The sequence below is a fragment of the Podarcis erhardii genome, assembly GCF_964252035.2.
Source record: "Podarcis erhardii genome assembly, chromosome: 15".
NCBI classification, from domain to species: Eukaryota; Metazoa; Chordata; class Lepidosauria; order Squamata; family Lacertidae; genus Podarcis; species Podarcis erhardii.
In genome coordinates, this window is record NC_138505.1 from 8,518,591 (window position 1) to 8,532,977 (window position 14,387).

Genomic DNA, 14,387 nt, shown 5'->3' on the forward strand with positions numbered 1-14,387 from the left:
AGCCCCGGTGACGCTTCTTCGATGTCTGGGCGTTCGAAAGTGGGCGGCGAGCCTGTAGGTCCTGTAGCACTCATCTCAACCAACGGGAGCTTGAGGAAGGCGGGCAGAGCCGTATGATTTGAGCCAATGAGAAGGAGGCAAGCGTTGGTTTTCAATTTCTCCCTCTCCCGGGCCTCTGCAACAAGGCTTGGTTTTGTTTTGGTTACAGATGGGTAGCCGTGTTGGTCTGCCATAGTCAAAACAAAATAAAAAAATTCCTTCCAGTAGCACCTTAAAGACCAACTAAGTCAGTTCTTGGTATGAGCTTTCGTGTGCATGCACACTTCTTCAGATACACTGAAACAGAAGTCACCAGACCCTTCTATATAGTGAGAAGGTGGGGAGGGGTATTACTCAGAAGGGTGGTGGGAATGGGTGATTGGCAGATAGCTGTGGTGAGCCTGTTGACGACTCTTAACGACTGCAATAGGCCTTACAGGAAAAAGCAAGGGGTGAGAAGGTGAAAAATGGCTTTGTCATGTATAATGAGATAAGAATCCAATGTCTTTGTTCAGACCAGGTCTCTCCATGGTTTGGTTTTGCTTTGCTTTACACTCACATAAAGTAATATACATAGATATATAGATATAGATATAGATAGAGACATAGATATAGATAATATAGTTATATCCAGTGCTCCTCCTTCTCCTCAGAGTAAAGCCATTGAAGCTAATGTACACGACTGACTTAGGCTGAATGGCTCTACTCAGCGCAGGACTAGCACACGTGTGTCTGTGTGTGTGTGTGTGTGTGTGTGTGTGTCCGTCCATAGGCATACATCAGCTATATAGACCAATTGTCATACTAAGGCAGTTTCTTATCATCCTATTTGCTCAGTTCCATAAGGACTAGAATCTTACAATTTCTTTTAAGGGAAGGCTGCCAGTCAGTGTAGACAATAATTGAGGTATATATTTTATATTTCCACTTTAAGGTGCTTTGCACTTTAGATAAAATAATTGGGCAAATGTGATTGATTTGGTAGTGTGAGGTTAAGCAGGTTTTATCCTTTTTGTTGTAAGACCAATAGAACTGGCTTCATCAACCTGGGGCCCTCCAGATGGTTTGGGCTGATGGGAGTTGTAGTTCAAAACATCTGGAGAGCAAATGTTGGCAAAAGCTGGCGTAAAGTAGGAATGGTACCTTTCCAACCAAGGCCCCATCTGCACCATACCACTTTAAACACCCATGATTTTCTCCAGAGAATAATGGGAACTGTAGTTTGTTAAGATGAGAGTTGTTAGGAAGCCCCCTCTTCCCCAATCAGAGCTACAGTTCCCAGATCCCCTGGGAAGAGGAATTGATTGTTAAACCGCACTCAAGCGCAGACCCACTGAAACGCTCTCGACAGCCATCAGCCCAAGCTTGGGATATTTGCAATTATAACTGACTGCAATGTGTTGCCTATGTGCTCATTTTCTTTCCCATTTACTGAAATCATGGCAATCCAGCTGTTTATTGCTTCATTTTGAATTCCGTCACATGCATGCCAAGAACAGCGGAAGCGGCTTAATCCTGTTTGATATCATTTTCTCCCTTCTCCCATTTTCTTTTAACATATCTGGGTTGTTGTTGTTGTTGTTTAGTCGTTTAGTCGTGTCCGACTCTTCGTGACCCCATGGACCAGAGCACGCCAGGCACTCCTGTCTTCCACTGCCTCCCGCACTTTGGTCAAACTCATGCTGGTAGCTTTGAGAACACTGTCCAACCATCTCGTCCTCTGTCATCCCCTTCTCCTTGTGCCCTCCATCTTTCCCAACATCAGGGTCTTTTCCAGGGAGTCTTCTCTTCTCATGAGGTGGCCAAAGTCTTGGAGCCTCAGCTTCAGGATCTGTCCTTCCAGTGAGCACTCAGGGCTGATTTCCCTCAGAATGGAGAGGTTTGATCTTCTTGCAGCCCATGGGACTCTCAAGAGTCTCCTCCAGCACCATATCCTGTAAAATAAATGTAGTGGCCCTCATAGTCAACAAAAGAGTCGCGAAAGCTGTACTGGGATGCAATCTCAAAAATGACAGAATGATCTTGATATGAATCCAAGGCAGACCTTTTAGCACATCTGGGTAGGCTTGTCTAAACAAAATTGTTTTTAGCAGGCACCAAAAAGCGCACAGTGAAGAAAGTGCCTTCCTATTGACCACACTGGCTGCCAATTAGTTTTCGGGCTCAGTTCAAAGTGCTGCTTTTGACCTATAGAGGGCTCAGGACCACAATACCTCAAGGACCAACTCTCTCCATATGAACTGACCCGGATCCTGAGATCATCCTCTGAGGCCTTTCTTCATGTGCTTCCTCCACGAGAGGACCATAGGAGCAACATGATATCGGGGCCTTTTCTGCAGTGGCTCCACGTTTGCCAAATGCTCTCCCCAGGAAGGTTTGCCTGGCACCTTCATAATACACTCTAGGTGCCAGGCAAAAATCTTTCTCTTCAACCAGGTCTTTGGCTGATTGACATCTTATGCCCTTTTCAATGTGTTGTGGGAGCTGGGATTATTTGTTCAGCTTTGTTCTTATTTTTGTTACGCATTTCCTGTTTTTTATATTGCGATTTCATGTTGTGATCCTGACATCTACGGATAAAGGGCGGTAAATGAATAAATAACAACATGTAGGGAGTTTCAAACTGCAGGTGCTGCCACATTAAAATATTGATTTCTTAGCAGTCCAGAAAGGGATATTATGTGGTTCCTGGCAAGTCTAACTTAGGTCCATTGATTTCAAGAGGTCTGCCCTGCATAGAAATGAGTGTGCTCCAGCCCCCGATTTCTGGCAACCTTATTTGTTGTTGTTGTTGTTGTTGTTATTTAGTCATATAGTCGTGTCTGACTCTTCGTGACCCCATGGACCAGAGCACGCCAGGCACTCCTGTCTTCCACTGCCTCCTGCAGTTTGGTCAAACTCATGCTGGTAGCTTCGAGAACACTGTCCAACCATCTCGTCCTCTGTCGTCCCCTTCTCCTTGTGCCCTCCATCTTTCCCAACATCAGGGTCTTCTCCAGGGAGTCTTCTCTTCTCATGAGGTGGCCAAAGTCTTGGAGCCTCAGCTTCAGGATCTGTCCTTCCAGTGAGCACTCAGGGCTGATTTCCTTAAGAATGGAGAGGTTTGATCTTCTTGCAGTCTATGGGACTCTCAAGAGTCTCCTCCAGCACCATAATTCAAAAGCATCAATTCTTCGGCAATCAGCCTTCTTTATGGTCCAGCTCTCACTTCCATACATCACTACTGGGAAAACCATAGCTTTAACTATACGGACCTTTGTTGGCAAGGTGATGTCTCTACTTTTTAACCTTATTTACTCAGAAGCAAACACTATCAAATTCAAGATGATTTTCCACTTTACAGTAATTACATTTCAAGCACACGGCTTCTGTCGTTAATCCCTCACAGAACTGCAATTCCCAGCACCCTTAGCATGCTACAGTTCCCAGTATTATTGCGAGGAGCGCTTTAAATGAGCACACCTGAATAAATGTGATTAGGATTTCGCCGTGTTTTCTGTTCTCAGGGCCACACGGTGAAGAGTTCTCCTCCTCCAATTCAGCTCTGCCTGAACAGGTGAATGTGTTTACCTGACCCCTTTTAATTGGTTTAAGGCCTGGGGGTGGGCCTTGGCAAGGCTGTTCCAGGATGCCAGGATCCTGTACGGAAGAAGAAGAAGAAGAAGAAGAAGAAGAAGAAGAAGGCGGAAGAAATGCTACCTTGCTTGAAGCAGGCTGGCTGCAAGTCTGAAGGTCGCTTACAGGCAGTGGGGGACACAGAGAGATATTTGAAGCGGGCAGGTAATATTTGAGCAAGGTAAGAGATGGGGGGTGGAAAGGACTCCGGAGCAGCAGATCAACTGATAACGCAGCTTAAATTTCAGCACAGGCTAATCCACTTCAGAAAAATCCACCGGGCAGTCGTGCTTTTCAAGGCGAACAAACCAATGGTTAAGCGAACTTTTTGTAGGCTTATGGCTCATGGCTGTGCAAGCTGGTCCGTCAGGGCAGTGACCCACCGACTTCAGTGCCCCCCTGCTCTCTGACTGAAACAACCAGTTCAGAGGGTGGCTCTGGTTGTCAGCTTCCTCCCCCTTAGCCTCAGTGTTCTCAGCAGGAAAATGGGGAGAAAACGAGGATGAATTGCCCCTGCCTCCTCCACCTACTGTTTGTTTTTTTTTTTCATTTTTATTTATTATACAACTCTGTATAGTAATGCTTCTTCTATCTCATGCTTGGTCTTTTGCTTCATCTTATTTACAGTTCTTAGTCGGTCTACATTAATTTTCCTTTATGTTACGTTTGTTATATCATTTTGGGGGGGGGGAGGGGGATTTCAGAAGTCTAGGGTTGCCATATTTCAAAAAGTGAAAATCCACACACAAAAGTTGTAAATCGGCAATGACAACACTGTGCCAATAAAGTGGTACCTCGGGTTACATACGCTTCAGGTTACAGACTCCGCTAACCCAGAAATATTACCTTGGGTTAAGAACTTTGCTTCAGGATGAGAACAGTAATCAGCACGGCGGCAGCAGGAAGCCCCATTAGCTAAAATGGTGCTTCAGGTTAAGAACAGTTTCAGGTTAAGAACAGACTTCCAGAACGAATTAAGTTCTTTTCTTTTTTTTAATATCTTTTATTTAGGTTTTTAAACATAAATGCAAAAATAAAGAACAGTATAACAAATATCATAACATCTTTTCATAACATCCTTGGACTCCCTCCCGCCTCCCGCTCCCATTTGCATCATTGTCAATTCTTGCCAGCAATTTATCATCTTGTTTACACTCTTGTGTCAAATTCATTTAAATATAATCTATAAATTCTCCAAAAGGTTTATAATTTTTTCTCAAATTTACTTATCATCTTAATTCTTTCTAATTTAATGGTGCACAATTATTTATGATCTAGCATCCTTTCTTAACATTCAACCAAATTACAGTGTTTTTTTAAATAAATCTTGAATTTCTTCCAATCTTCTTCAACCCTCTCCTCTCCCAGGTGTCGGATTCTGCCAGTCATCTCTGCTAGTTCCATATAGTCCATCAGTTGCATCTGCCACTCTTCCAGTGTGGGTAGTTCTTGAGTTTTCCAATTCTTAGCGATGAGTATCCTTGCTGCCGTTGTTGCATACATGAAAAATGTTCGGTCCTTCTTTAACACCTTCTGACCGACAATGCCCAGAAGGAAGGCCTCTGGTTTCTTGGTGAAGGTATACTTAAATACCTTTTTCAGCTCATTATATATCATTTCCCAGAAGGCCTTCACCCTAGGGCAAGTCCACCAGAGGTGAAAGAATGTTCCTTCATTTTCTTTACATTTCCAACATTTATTATCAGACAAATGGTATATCTTGGCAAGTTTAACTGGGTTCATGTACCATCTATATATCATTTTCATTACATTTTCCTTCAAAGCATTACATGCAGTGAAGTTCAGCCCAGTGGTCCACAACCTTTCCCAGTCCTCAAACATGATATTATACCCAATGTCCTGTGCCCATTTTATCATAGCTGATTTAACCGTTTCGTCTTGTGTATTCCATTTTAACAGCAAGTTATACATTCTTGAAAGTACCTTAGTCTTTGGTTCTAACAATTCTGTTTCTAACTTCGATTTCTCCACCTGGAACCCTAGCTTTTTGTCATTTTTAAAGACTTCTTTAATCTGAGCATAATGTAACCAGTCTCGCACTTTATCCTTTATTTTCTCCAAACTCTGCAATTTCCAATTGTCTCCATCTTTTTCTAATATTTCCCAATATTTTGGCCATTTGGCCTCCATATTGGGTCTTTTTCGGGCCTTAGCTTCCAGAGGTGAAAGCCACCTTGGAGTTTTATTTTCCAATAAGTCTTTGTATTTTGTCCAGACATTAAACACTGCTTTCCTGACAATATGGTTCTTAAAGGCCTTATTGATCTTAACCTTGTCATACCATAAGTATGCATGCCAACCAAAAGCATTGTTAAAACCTTCCAGGTCCAGTACGTCAGTGTCTTCGAGAAGTAGCCAGTCTTTTAGCCAGCAGAAAGCTGCGGCTTCATAGTACAACTTTAGGTCTGGCAGGGCAAAGCCCCCTCTTTCTTTCGCATCTGTTAATATCTTAAACTTAATTCTGGGCTTTTTGCCCTGCCAGACAAATTTAGATATATCTTTCTGCCACTTCCGGAAGCACTCCGTCTTGTCCACAATCTGTAGTGTTTGAAACAAAAACAACATTTTTGGCAATACATTCATCTTAATAGCAGCAATTCGGCCTAACAAAGAAAGCTTCAGTTTTGTCCAACTGTCCAAGTCTCTCTTAATTTCAGACCAACATTTTTCATAGTTATCCTTAAATAGACTCAGATTTTTTGCTGTTATGTTTACCCCTAGGTACTTTACTTTTTTAACCACAGTTAGTTCTGTTTCTCTCTGATACCGTTCTGACTCTGTATCTGTCAAATTTTTTCCCAACACCTTAGTTTTCTGTTTATTTAGTTTAAATCCCGCCACCCGACCAAAGTCTTGTATCAGTTGCAATACTCTTTTTGTACTAGATTCTGGCTCCTGCAAAGTCAAAACTAGGTCATCTGCAAAGGCTTTAAGTTTATATTGTTTCGCTCCGACCTGAATCCCTTCCACCAACCGGTCCCCTCTGATCATATTCAAGAGCACCTCCAGAACCGAAATGAATAACAGAGGGGAAATCGGGCAGCCTTGTCGTGTTCCTTTTTCAATTTTGAACTCTTCTGTAACCACATTGTTAACTATCAATTTGGCCTTTTGTTCTGAGTATATTGCATCAATCCCATTCTCAAAACCCCGTCCCATTCCCATTTCTTTTAAATTTCCCTTCATAAATTTCCAAGAGATATTATCAAAGGCCTTCTCCGCATCTATAAAGATTAACACTGCTTTTGTGTTTATGTCTGTTTGCAAAAGTTCCAAAATGTCAATAATGTTCCTTGTGTTAGCAAACATGTGTCTACCTGGGAGAAAGCCTGCCTGATCTTTATGAATTACTTCATTTAAAACTCTTTTAAATCTACTTGCCAAGACGTCTGCAAATATTTTGTAAACCACATTTAAAAGGGAAATGGGACGATAGTTCTTGAGTTGTGTCTTTTCAGTTTCCGATTTTGGTATCAATGTGATGAAAGCTTCCTTCCACGATTCCGGCGCCCTCTTCCCCTCCATAATTTCGTTGCTGACCTCCATCAGTGGTTGAATCAAGTAGTCTTTTAATGTCTTATAATACTTGGAGGTCAGGCCATCTGGCCCTGGGGATTTGCCCAATTGCATATTCTGAATGGCTTGTTCAACAGAACGAATTAAGTTCTTAAGCCGAGGTACCACTGTATGGGTTTTTCCTGGACACTGCTTCTGGCTGCAGTATTTGTGTGTGGCCAGGAAATTTCAGACATATGGCAACCCTAAGTTGGGGTGTCCCTGATGGAAAACACTTCATGCCATCAAAACCACTTGAGCCTTCAGCAACAGTGAAATTACCTCCCAAGTGTCCCAGAAAAACCAGGCCAGGAAATCTTGTTTTTTAACCCAAGAGAATGGCGGTCATTTTGGTTGCCATGTTTTCATTTGATTTTGAGGCACAATTCCCACCCACCCCCAAAATCAGGGCTGCGATCTTCACCCCAAAACACATGTTTTGGGGTGCCATGCCCCCCAAATGCTTTTTTTGGCGGGGGGAGAACCGCAGTGCGAAATCGTGGCAACCAAAATGGCCACCATGTTCTTGCAATAACAAGGAAGATGATGATGTCCTGGATTTTGGCTTCAGAGTGTCTGAGGGTATGCCAGCGATGGATCCAAAATCTCTCCCAAGCTGTGTGCCTTCTCCTTCAGAGGAAGTCTAGGCTTGCCATATTTTGAAGGGCAAAAAAAGAGAGAACTCATTTGCCGACTTCTGCTTGGATCGCTCTGATGAATCTTATTTTACATTTTGCCCATGAAAAAGAACACGTCCTGGAAAAAGAGGTCACATGGCAACAGTATGGAACTCGCTTCCAGGAAAATGGGTATAAGATTGCAACTTTACATCTCTTAGGTAGGGTTTCAGTCTTAGGGTGCTCAAAGAAATCAGTCGGTAACTCTTACTAGCAACCTTGTAAGGTAGACCACTCACTCTGAAATATAGCTATAACGGGGGAAATTAAGCGTAATTTGAGATTTTGAATAGAACCTCCAGACAGTTTTTATATGAGTTAGCATTCCTTTATGACATATACTGTACAGTGGAACCACAATGTGCAGGCCAGTCTTCATCACAAACCTGGCAAATTTGGAACTATACTCAATAATCAGATGATGCTATTGGTTTTTTTACTTACCTTTTTTGTTTTAACGCGTGTGCAACTGCACTCATTCTACGTGCCTGTTTCATTGTTTTGCTTGCCTTTTAAACTGTGGGGAGGTGGTTGTTTTTGTGGAGTGCATTTTTGCCTTTTTACATTGGGTTTTTTTTTAATTACTTTTTTATTCAAAATTAAAACAAAACATATTATCCAGAAACATGTCATCCTTATTTCCCCCCTTTTTTCCTCCCTTCCCCACCCTCCCACACAAATCCCACCCCCTGACTTCCTTCAGTTCCAGTCTTTGATTTCTCTAAAAATGCTGTTTTCTGCATGTTACACAGTTGTATAGATCCTCAAACTATTTAAGTAATAATTATCAATAAAAAGTTTGTGAATGTTTATTCAAAACCAGCCAAGGAGTCCAGTTCGCTTTGTTACGTCTTCAAATACTTTGTAAAGGGTTCCCATTCATCTTTAAAGTCACAGTTATCCTTGTCCCGTAGCTTATACAGTGGTGCCCCGCAAGACGAATACCTCGCAAGACGGAAAACCCGCTAGACGAAAGGGTTTTCCGTTTTGGAGGTGCTTCGCAAAACAAATTTCCTATGGGCTTGCTTCGCAAGACGAAAATGTCTTGCGAGTTCCTGTGGTTTTTCCCCCCTTTTTCTCCCCTTTTTCTAAGCCACTAAGCCACTTATCTGCTTATCCGCTAAGCCGATAAGCCACTAAAAGCCGCTAATAGCGCTAATCCGCTAAGCCGTCAATGGGCTTGCTTCGCAAGACGAAAAAAACGCTAGACGAAGAGACTCGCGGAACGGATTAATTTCTTTTTTTTATTATTATTAATTTTTTAGAAAAGTTTTTCTTTTACAAATTTAAATAACACATACTTTCCAATATAATACATAAATTCTTTTAGACTTCCCCCAGCTCCCTCCACAATCCTCATGATTTTAAAATTTAATTCACATTTCCTTTATAATTGTATTGCTAGTTAGTGAATCTTTACAGCTCTTTCCCCTCTTACAACACCCTTTCTCCTCACAAAGCCTCTTTAAAACCGACTAGCGTTGTCTGTTCATCACATATATTTTCCAGATGAATCGTAAACTTTCTCCAGTCCTGTATGAACTTGTGATCCTTTTGGTATCTGATTTTTCCTGTCAGTTTATCTAATTCAGCAAAGTCCATCAATTTCCATCTCCATTCTTCCAATGTTGGTAAATCTTCTTGTTTCCATTTTTGAGCCATTAAAATTCTTGCCGCAGTCACTGCATATTGAAAAAGTTTATAATCACTTCTATTGATCTCGCTTCCTGTAATTCCTAACAAAAAGGCTTCTGGTTTCTTCACAAACGTATATTTAAACATCTTTTTCAACTCATTATATATCATTTCCCAGAAGCCTTTTACTTTCTTACACTCCCACCACATATGATAAAACGACCCTTCCTTCTCCTTACATTTCCAACATTTATTACATGTCTTATACATTTTTGCAAGTTTAACGGGAGTGATATACCATCTATATACCATTTTCATGATATTTTCCTTTATCGTCATACATGCAGTGAATTTCATATTTTCCTTCCATACCTTCTCCCAATCTGTCAGCTGTATATTATAACCAAAATCCTTGGCCCAATGTATCATAACCGATTTAACTTCTTCGTCTTTTGTTTGCCATTCCAATAGCATTTTACACATTTTTGACAAAACCTTATAATCATTATTTATTATCTCTTTCTGAAATCTAGACTCTCCTTCAATATATTTCCTCTCTTTACAATCCTTTTTAAACATTTCATTTGTTTGGAAGTAGTGCAACCAATCATATACATATTTTTTAACTTGTTCATATGGCTTCAATTTCCATTTCCCCCCCTCTTTAATTACAATATCTCCATAAGTCATCCAATCCTCTCTCATGTTTGTCTTTTTAACACTCATGACCTCCAGTGGGGATAACCAATGAGGTACATTTGGTTCCAAAATATTTTGGTACCTATCCCATATTTCTATTAGGGCACCTCTAAAAATATGATTGGCAAAACTTTTGTGAGCTTTCTTCTTTCCCAACCATAAGTAGGCGTGCCAACCAAACCTGTTGTCAAACCCTTCCAAGTCCAATAACTTATTATTTTTTAGTGTTATCCAGTCCTTTAACCAACAGAGACAAGATGCTTCATAATAAAGTTTCAAATCTGGCAGGGCGAAGCCACCTCTTTCTTTCGCATCAGTTAGTAACTTGAATTGTATTCGTGGCTTTTTGCCCTGCCAGATATATTTGGAAATCATTCTTTGCCACTCTCTGAAGATCTTTGTCCCCTTGATTATTGGAATCATTTGAAATAAAAACAACATCTTTGGAAGCACGCTCATCTTAATTGAAGAGATTCTGCCCCAAAAAGATAATTTCATCCTACTCCACACTTCGAGGTCTCTCTTAATAATGTTCCAAGTTGTCACATAATTGTTTTGATATAAATCAATATTTTTTTGGGTTAACCATATTCCTAAATATTTTACTTTTTTCGCCACTTCCATCTCTGTTTCTCTTTGCACTTCTTCCATCAGACTTTGGTCCAAATTCTTCACCATAAGTTTAGTTTTCCTCTTATTTAGTACAAATCCGGCTACTCTTCCAAATTGGTCAATTTCTTTTATAACTTCTTTTAAACTTCTTGTCGGATCTTCCACTGTAATTACCAGATCATCGGCAAAGGCTTTAACTTTATATTGATTTTGACCTACTGTTACCCCCTTTATTAGTTCATTTTGCCTAATAGAACTCAACAGGACCTCCAGAACCGTAATGAATAACAGTGGCGAAAGAGGGCATCCCTGTCTTGTACCTTTCTTTATATTCACATCTTCTGTAATTACATTGTTTATAATCAATTTTGCTCTCTGTTCTGAATATATTGCCTTTATACCATTATAAAAGTCTTCTCCCACTTCCATCATTTCCAAGTTTTTCAACATAAATTCCCATGAAACATTATCAAACGCTTTCTCTGCATCCACAAACATTAGGACGGCCTGTCTCTCATTACTGGCAGTCAGATATTCCAGAATATTTATTATATTTCTTACATTATCCTTCATGTGTCTGCCAGGAAGGAAACCTGCCTGATCTCCATGGATGTGCTGTTGCAGTATCTTCTTAAGTCTTGTTGCCAAAATACCCGAGAAAATATTGTAATCCATATTTAGCAGAGATATCGGTCTATAATTCTTCACTTGTGTGAGATCGGAGTCTTGTTTTGGTATGAGTGTTATAAAGGCTTCTTTCCATGTTTCTGGTATGTCCTGATGTTTCAAAATATTATTCATAACTTCTTTGAGTGGTACCGTCAGGGAGCCCTTCATTTCTTTGTAATAAGTTGCTGTAAATCCATCTGGTCCTGGTGCCTTCCCTTTTTTCATCTGTTTTATAGTTTCCACAATTTCCTCATTCTCTATTGGGGCATTCAGTCTGTCTTTCATTTCTGTCGGGATCTTTTGCACCTTTTTTTCTTTCAAAAATTTCTCTATCTTCTTTATATTGTTTTTCTCTCGTCTTGCATATAAATGCTTGTAGAAATCCAAAAATCCTTTTCTGATGCCTTTTGGGTTCTCAATTTCCTCGCCATCCACAATAATTTTGTTTATTGTACTTTGCTCTTTCCTTTTTTTAATTTGCCATGCAAGCCATTTTCCAGGTTTGTTTGCGAATTCAAAGTTCCTTTGTCTCAGTCTTTTAATATTCCATTCAACTTCTTTGTTTATGATCATGGCAAACTGTGTCTGCAAAACTTTAATGTTTTGTTTTATCTTAATGTTATTTGGCTTTTTGATTAGCTTTTGTTCATTGTCCATTATTTGTTTTAGGATGTCCTTCTTCCCTTTCTCTCTATTCTTGTTTTTAATCGCATTCTGTTGGATAAAAAATCCCCTCATTACCGCCTTGCTTGCATCCCAAACTGTACTGATCTTTGTGCCTTTGTTCATATTATCTACAAAATAATCCATCAATTTTTTGCGAGCATCTTGAATGATTCTTTCATCTTCCAAAAGGTAATCTTTCAATCTCCATCTAAATGTTCTTTCTTCATACGCCTTTATCTCCATTTTTATCGGATTGTGATCCGAAATTACTTTAGGTTGGATTTCTATTTGTTGGATTCTGGTAGTTAGTTCATTCGAGATCCAAATTTGATCTATTCTTGACATGGACTGATTCGGTTCCGAATAAAATGTAAACTCTTTTTCTAATGGGTGTCTGAGTCTCCAAATGTCAATTAAATTGAGATTTTGCACCAATGCAAAAAAGGTCTTCGGTAATTTCCCTTCTTTACTGTCACTTTTTTCTCTTAATCTGTCCATTTCCGTTGATACAACTCCGTTCATATCTGTGCTGGTCCCGGGGGAAGGTACCGTGGGTGTAAGCAGAGTCCACACGAAGAGGGGCGAGGTCCAAGACGGGGAGCCGGGCGGGGAACAGGTACGCTGGAACAGGAGGCCGAGCTGGGAACTGGAACACCGGATAGTCAGGAACAGGAGGCCAAGCAGGGATCAGGAACACAGGAAGGTCCAAAGCCAACAACGACGTTGCTCCCGCAACCTGGGGCCAGGCTGACTGGGCTTTTATCCTCTTCTAAGGCCGGGGGCGGTCCCGACCCCCAGGAGCCCCGCCTCCTCTGGCCTTAAGGCGAGCACTCCTCCTGGGGGCAACCAGTTCCCTTCGCCTCTCTGCCCTAAGCCTCTGCAGATCAGGAGAGGCCGAAGGGTTACTGGGCCCTGGAGGAGGCTCACCTGTGGCCACTGAGTTGTCAAGCCCCTCTGGGGCCAGAAGGGCTTCACCTGGGGCCAGCTCCTGATGCTCTGTCACAGGTGCAGGCTCTTCAGCATCTAGGCCTTGCCCCAGTTCAGCCGGCCCTGGAGGCGGGGACTCCTGTGCAGGCTGGGATTCCTCTGGTTCATCCTCAGAATCGGAATCCCAGGCCATCACAATATCTCCCATTATTATAATTTTTTGATCCATGTATTCAAACAATCTTTCTTCCAATTTCTTGTAAAAATCAGTCTTGTTTCCATTTGGTGCGTAGATCCCGACAATTATTAATTTTTCGCCCTGCCAATTGATCTGTATTGCAATTATTCTTCCTTCTTCATCTTTAAAGATCTGTTGAGCTTCTATATTTTTTCTTACGTAAAGGACTATGCCTCTCTTCTTTTCTTTATCCGAGGATATAAATTCATTTCCCAATCTGTTGTTAATCAAAATTTTTTTATGTTTCCTTGCCACGTGTGTTTCTTGAAGACAGATGATGTCCAAATTTTTCCTTTTTAAATATTGTTCAATGGTATTTCTTTTCTTCTTATCATTCATCCCATTAATGTTCCAATTCCATAATTTCAATGCCATATTTTCTGATAATTAATTAAAAAATATAAAATTTTGTTCTAAATTTCTCTCTTTATAATTCCTCCTCCTTTTCTTCTTCCTCCTCCTCTTCTTCTTCTTCTTCTTCTTTCTCCTCCTCCTTTTCATCCGTCTCTCTATTCTTTTTATACTTTTCTTTTAGAAATTTTCCTCCCGCCGGGTCAATTCCTCCTACCGCACCTTCTTCCTCTTCCTCTTCTACCATCAATTCTTTGTAACGTCTCTGAAACTTACTTGTTTCTTCGGGACTTGTAAGTCTGTGTCTCTTGGCTTTATAAACAAAAGAAATCCCCTGAGGGAATTCCCATTTAAATTCAATCTTGTTTTTCTTCAGAATTTGGACCAATGGTTTATATGGGTCTCTCCGTTTCAGCAATCTGACCGGTATGTCTTTAAAAATAATTATATAACTCCCGTCAATATTCAGTCGTTTCTCTCTGTTTTTTTGGAGTATTAAATTCCTCATGTCTTTGTCTTTAAAAGTAATCAAGCAATCTCCTGTAACTTTCCTTGTCTTTGTTGTCCTTACTCTCATCCTAAATGCATTTTGAACTCTCTTCTCTACATCTTCTTTTTGTAATTCCAACCATTGAGCAATTTCCGTTATTAATTTGTCTTTGATGTCTTCTCCTTGGACCTCT

At 40.6% G+C, this 14,387-nt stretch overlaps 1 protein-coding gene across 3 annotated transcripts in view; it reads left to right on the plus strand.

Moving 5' to 3' along the window:
* Window positions 1-4: 4 nt before the first annotated feature.
* The window catches only part of CREB3L4 (cAMP responsive element binding protein 3 like 4), a 38,197-nt gene continuing 23,814 nt past the window's right edge, over window positions 5-14,387 (plus strand). The window contains exon 1 of one of the 3 annotated variants that reach the window (XM_081841132.1): window positions 5-137. The gene's annotated coding sequence lies outside the window, so the exon portion shown is untranslated. Of the gene's footprint in view, window positions 138-3,705; window positions 3,836-14,387 lie in introns of those variants that run through there. The other 2 variants (XM_081841131.1, XM_081841130.1) reach the window with 2 other exon arrangements.